The 6,880-nt window shown below is 37.1% G+C and overlaps 1 protein-coding gene across 3 annotated transcripts in view; it reads right to left on the minus strand.

The window, feature by feature from the left end:
- Positions 1–3,545: 3,545 nt before the first annotated feature.
- Positions 3,546–6,880, minus strand: part of LOC133535896 (corticotropin-releasing factor receptor 1) — a 91,658-nt gene continuing 88,323 nt past the window's right edge. For all 3 annotated transcript variants that reach the window (XM_061875935.1, XM_061875936.1, XM_061875937.1), the window contains one exon: positions 3,546–6,880. This exon is cut by the window's right edge and continues 2,391 nt beyond it. The gene's annotated coding sequence lies outside the window, so the exon portion shown is untranslated.

Genomic DNA, 6,880 nt, shown 5'->3' on the forward strand with positions numbered 1-6,880 from the left:
TTGTTGTTATTAGTAATACTAATAGTCATTAGTAATAATAATAGTTATTAGTAACACTAATAGTTGTTATGAGTAATACTAATAGTTATTATGAGTAATAATAGTTGTTATTAGCAATGCTAATAGTTGTGAGTAATAATTGTTGTTAATAGTAATACTAATAGTTGTTATGAGTAATACTAAGTTATGAGTAATAATAGTTATGTGTAATACTAATGGTGGTCATTGGTAATACATATACTTGTTATTAGTAATACTTATACTTGTTATTAGTAATACTACTAGTTGTTGTGAGTAATACTAATACTTGTTATTAGTAATACTACTAGTTGTTATGAGTAATAATAGTTATTAGCAGTACCTTGACGTCCATGTCAGGATGATGGTAGTCAGTCAGTCAGCCTGCAACAACAAGACACACACACACACACACACACACACAGACAGACACACACACACACACACACACACACACACACAGACACACACACACACACACACAGACACACACACACACACAGACACACAGACACAGACACACACACACAGAAACACACACAGACACACACACACACACACACACACACACACACACACACACACACACACACACAGACAGACACACACACACACACACACACACACACAGACACACACACACACACACACAGACACACACACACACACAGACACACAGACACAGACACACACACACAGAAACACACACAGACACACACACACACACACACACACACACACACACACACACACACACACACACACACACACACAGAGACAATGTTTTAGCAAGAGTGAGAAATGACGGAGATGAAAAAGTTCTTGACTATGAAGTTGGAGGTGTGGGGTTGATGCTTCCTTTCTGGACTTGAAGGACATTTTGGAAGACTTTCTGACGGAATAAGCACATGCTAATGCTAGCATGCTAATGCAGGCTAAGCTAAGCTAAGCTAAGGCTGGTTAGCTTGTTCCACTGACTCCTCAATGACTGGCCATGCAGGCTGAAAAGTGGAGTATTGAATGAAAGTCCGCCAATGCAAAGCTTAGTGTTGCTGTGAGACTTGTGTTGTTCATTTGTTTGGAGAAAATGGTGAGAAATTCTTACTTACCTGCTCGCTCTCTTACTAACGCTTTACGACTGCTTGGCCCCGCCCCCGCGCTGCGATTGGCCAGCGACAACATTCCAGGCTTCCTATTGGCCCCCGCAGATGTCAGTCTGGTGATAGGACGCCATACAGCGGAAGTGCGGAGGAAAGTTGCTAGTGCAAAACTTCTTCATCATAAATGTACACTTTGGAAATGTGCAAAACTTCTTCTTCATCATAAATGTACACTTTGGAAATGTGCAAAACTTCTTCTTCATCATAAATGTACACTTTGGAAATGTGCAAAACTTCTTCATCATAAATGTACACTTTGGAAATGTGCAAAACTTCTTCTTCATCATAAATGTACACTTTGGAAATGTGCAAAACTTCTTCATCATAAATGTACACTTTGGAAATGTGCAAAACTTCTTCATCATAAATGTACACTTTGGAAATGTGCAAAACTTCTTCATCATAAATGTACACTTTGGAAATGTGCAAAACTTCTTCATCATAAATGTACACTTTGGAAATGTGCTAAACTTCTTCATCATAAATGTACACTTTGGAAATGTGCAAAACTTCTTCATCATAAATGTACACTTTGGAAATGTGCAAAACTTCTTCATCATAAATGTACACTTTGGAAATGTGCTAAACTTCTTCATCATAAATGTACACTTTGGAAATGTGCAAAACTTCTTCAACATAAATGTACACTTTGGAAATGTTTCTTATTGACAAGCACTCCAATCAATCAAGCTGCTATTGATCGGACTTCACACGCGAGAGCTTTGTGTCTGTGTCATGCTTCACTGATTGTTTTGTGCAAATTCTTGCTTTTGTCTCCTTCCAGATGTCACATGAGAGCGGCACAACACACCTGATGCTAATCTTTCCTGTTATAAAATGGCAACCAAGGTGATCAAAAAGGTCAACCAAAGAACGAGATTCCTCTACAGAATCTCCTTTCTGGTCAACAAAAGCACCTTGAAGATTCTAGCGGGAACTCTCATTCAACCCTTTTCCCATTACACTTGCACCTCCTGGTACCCCAGCACCTCCAAAACACTCAAATCTAGACTCCAAACATCCCAGAACAAGCTAGTCAGGTTCCTTCTAGACCTCCACCCCAGATCACACCTCACTCCTACCCACTTCTCCAAAGTGGGCTGGCTCAGGGTGGAGGACAGAGTCAAACAACTTGCACTGAGCCTAGTCTATAAAATCCGCTACACCTCCCTGATACCGAAGTACATGTCAAACTACTTCCTTAACGTAAATGAGCGCCATAACCACAACACCAGGGGGAGCTCCACAAAGCACGTTAAACCCATATTCAAATGTGGAATGCACTCCCAACAGCTGGAAAAGTAAGTGCATCTCTATCCTCCTTTAAAAGCGCTCTAAAACAACACCTCCAGGCAACTTCAACACTTTACTAATACCCTCCTCCATTCACATCCCACCTCCCCTGATTGTAAATAACCTAACGTAAATAATCAAATGTAAATAATCAAATGTGGATACTTGTTCTTATGCTATGTGAAGTGACTATGTTCTCTGCTGGCTGTACATATCCTACTAAGTCACACCTACACTGTTTCAATGTCCACATTTCTCTGTTGATGCAATTGTTGATGACTGAAGTACTGATATCAAGCAAAGCTCCTCATCCCACCTGCCATGCACTTGTAAATAATGTCAATAATCAAATGTATATACTATGATGATTAACTTGTGTGATGACTGTATTATGTTGATAGTATATATTTGTACCATGAATTGATGAAGGTGGACCCCGACTTAAACAAGTTGAAAAACTTATTGGGGTGTTACCATTTAGTGGTCAATTGTAGGGAATATGTACTGTACTGTGCAATCTACTAATAAAAGTGTCAATCAATCAATCAATCAATCAATGATGGTCTCCAGGACGCAGTGCAGATGTCAGCTGGACACTGTGTGACATCATCCTCTCAGGTGTGCCAACTTTCACCCCCCCCTGCCGTCTCCGTGGCAACAGTGTTTGGATGCCCGCCCTGAAACTACAATTGTTTGTTTACCTGGGAGGTTTTGTCCAATCAATGACATCCATCCATCCATCCATCCATCCATCCATTTATTTCCTACTGCTTGTCCCTTTCAGAGTCGCGGGGGTGTTGGAGCCTATCTCAGCTGCATTTGACGAACATCCAACCACTATTCATAATGCAAAAAAGGGCCACCAGACTGATACATAACACAGGACCCCGAGAACACACTAATGGATTATGCATAAAAACATTAGATTTAAAACTAGCAGATCTCATCCAACTCAAGACTGCCCAAATGATTTATAAAGCAAGTAAAGATTTACTTCCAACAGGGTTACAGAGAAGATTTTTACAAAGACAAGGGAATTATCATTTAAGAGGAGAACTACTTTTTAAGATCCAATATTGTAGAACAAGGCAGAAAGGAATGAGTATAACAATAGCAGGGGTTAAAATATGGAACTGTTTAAAGGATGAAATAAAACACAGCACCAACATAAACCAGTTTAAAAAGCTTTTTAAATCATTTATCATTAGTAAATATAAGAAAGAAGAGCAAACATTGTTTTAGAAAGACAATAATATATAATATGTATATAAATACAATTTATGATTTCATAATTATACATATAGGTTATATTAAAATGTATATATTACTACTTTATATGGAATTTAAATAAATTGTGTATATATAATATATATATGTATATATATATAAATAAGTGTACAAATGTATATGTTTGATTTAAATGTTAAACTGTGTATATGAGACGTGTGCTACATATATGTTGCTTATATATTGTTTAAAAAAAAGTAATATAAGTGAAGCATGTTTTAGATTTGATATATTTTGAACCTTGTTCTTGTTGTGATGGGTTAGGTTTATATAAGTGTTGCTTCAACCTACACCCTTTTGGCTCAATCATTGCTCAAATGAGTGCTGTTTTTTTTTTTTCTTGTTGTTGTTCTTTGTTTTATGTGAAGATTGCCGAAATAAAATACATTGATTGATTGATTGATTGATTGATTGATTTGGGCATAATCATGTTTGAATATATATAGCAGTGAATATTTTAATTAATAAGACTGTATATATAGTTATTTTGAATATATATTACAGTAAATATTATAATTATTTAGATTGTATACATATTCATTTTAAATATGTATATATATTTTTTTATTTTATTTTATTTTTTCATCGTGATTATGTTTGTTGTCACTGACTGCGCTGAGATGAACGATGACGTCACTCATGATGTAGTTCCAGTGACCGACACAAGATGGCGGTGATGTCAAAGTTAAACACAAAAGCAGAATTGTAGTTCCTACCTGCTGACATGTTTAATGATGTCATCTCATGTTTAATGATGTCATCTCATGTTTAATGATGTCATCTCATGTTTAATGATGTCATCTCATGTTTAATGATGTCATCTCATGTTTAATGATGTCATCTCATGTTTAATGTTCCTCAGGTGTCCAGGAAGTAGATCCCAGACACAAGTCACTTGTGACACTTCAACCCTTGACCCGGTCCTCGCTCTATTACCTGAGCTGCTGACCCTAGGGCAGGGGTCATCTTCAGCAGGAATTGTGGGTAATGTGTGACATTTGGGAGGAGCTTGTCAAGTCCTGACCCGCCCAGCCCGGCGTCTGGATTGTCCAACGCAGCAAAACTCTGGCACACAAAACAACAACCTCAAGATGAACTGGAAGTCAACACTTCTGGGTGTGGAATGACATCATCCTCATCTTGCTTTATGGAATATCATCGTCATAATAACAATAATAATCATCCATCCATCCATTTTCTACTGTTTATTCCCTTTTGGGGTCGCTGGAGCCTCTCAGCTGCAATATAACATGATATTTCACTTATGCTCAATTATGGTAATAATTATAATTATAATAATAATAAAGATGATATTTCAGTTATGGGATATAACAATAATAATAATAATAATAACAATAATGATAATAATAATGATGATAACAATAATAATAATCCATCCATCCATCCATTTCCTACCGCTTATTCCCTTTTGGGGTCGCGGGGAACACTAATAATATATGATATTTCAGTTATGGAATATTATAACAATGAGATTATATTTCAGTTATGTAATATGATAATAATAATGGGTTTATATTTTAGTTATGTAATATGATAATACCAACAATAATACTGCTAATAATAATAATAATATTATAGTAGTAAGACTAATAAAGGTTGTATATGTCAGTTATGTAATGTGAGAAGTTACATTTGATCATTTGCTAAATTGATAATTGTTTGAAAAGTTGTGCTTGAGTGTCTGATCTCTTCTTCCTGATGTGCTGACACAACAAAGTCAAACATCTTCATTCATGTGTTCATTCAGACATGAATCATACTTCACACAACTCAAGGGCATGCAAACAATAGGACTGATTGATAATCAATAGAAGGACTAATTGACAATCAATAATAGGACTGATTGACAATCAATAATCATCTACAAGCTTCTACTAGGTCTGACACAGGAAGGAAGGAAGGAAGGTCATCATGTCCACACTCACCACTTCCTGCTCGCTGCTGCAGCCATCAATACACTTATTGATCACTGCATGTAGTGATCAATACTTATTTATCAATACACTTATTGATCACTGCATGTAGTGATCAATACTTATTTATCAATACACTTATTGATCACTGCATGTAGTGATCACTGCATGTAGTGATCGATACTTATTCATCAATACACGTATTGATCACTACATGTAGTGATCAATACGTGCAGTCAAACATTGGCATCAGTTTTTCAGTAAAATCAACATTTCTTCATTCTGCTGTCAATCATGTGACTTCAGCGACGGTGACGTCAGCCATGGTGACATCATGTATCATGTCTCTCAGTGGTGACATCATCAAATATGTCTCTCAGTGGTGGTGACATCATCAAATATGTCTCTCAGTGGTGACATCATCAAATATGTCTCTCAGTGGTGACATCATCAAATATGTCTCTCAGCTACGACACCATCAAATATGTCTCTCAGTGGTGACATCATCAAATATGTCTCTCAGTGGTGGTGACATCATCAAATATGTCTCTCAGTGGTGACATCATCAAATATGTCTCTCAGTGGTGACATCATCATGTATCATGTCTCTCAGTGGTGACATCATCATGTATCATGTCTCTCAGTGGTGACATCATCAAATATGTCTCTCAGTGGTGACATCATCATGTATCATGTCTCTCAGTGGTGACATCATCAAATATGTCTCTCAGCTACGACACCATCAAATATGTCTCTCAGTTGTGGTGACATCATCAAATATGTCTCTCAGTGGTGACATCATCAAATATGTCTCTCAGTGGTGGTGACATCATCAAATATGTCTCTCAGTGGTGGTGACATCATCAAATATGTCTCTCAGTGGTGACATCATCAAATATGTCTCTCAGTGGTGGTGACATCATCAAATATGTCTCTCAGTGGTGACATCATCAAATATGTCTCTCAGTGGTGACATCATCAAATATGTCTCTCAGTGGTGACATCATCAAATATGTCTCTCAGTGGTGGTGACATCATCAAATATGTCTCTCAGTGGTGACATCATCAAATATGTCTCTCAGTGGTGGTGACATCATCAAATATGTCTCTCAGTGGTGGTGACATCATCAAATATGTCTCTCAGTGGTGACATCATCAAATATGTCTCTCAGTGGTGACATCATCAAA

This window comes from Nerophis ophidion, linkage group LG17, assembly GCF_033978795.1.
Source record: "Nerophis ophidion isolate RoL-2023_Sa linkage group LG17, RoL_Noph_v1.0, whole genome shotgun sequence".
Taxonomy (NCBI): domain Eukaryota; kingdom Metazoa; phylum Chordata; class Actinopteri; order Syngnathiformes; family Syngnathidae; genus Nerophis; species Nerophis ophidion.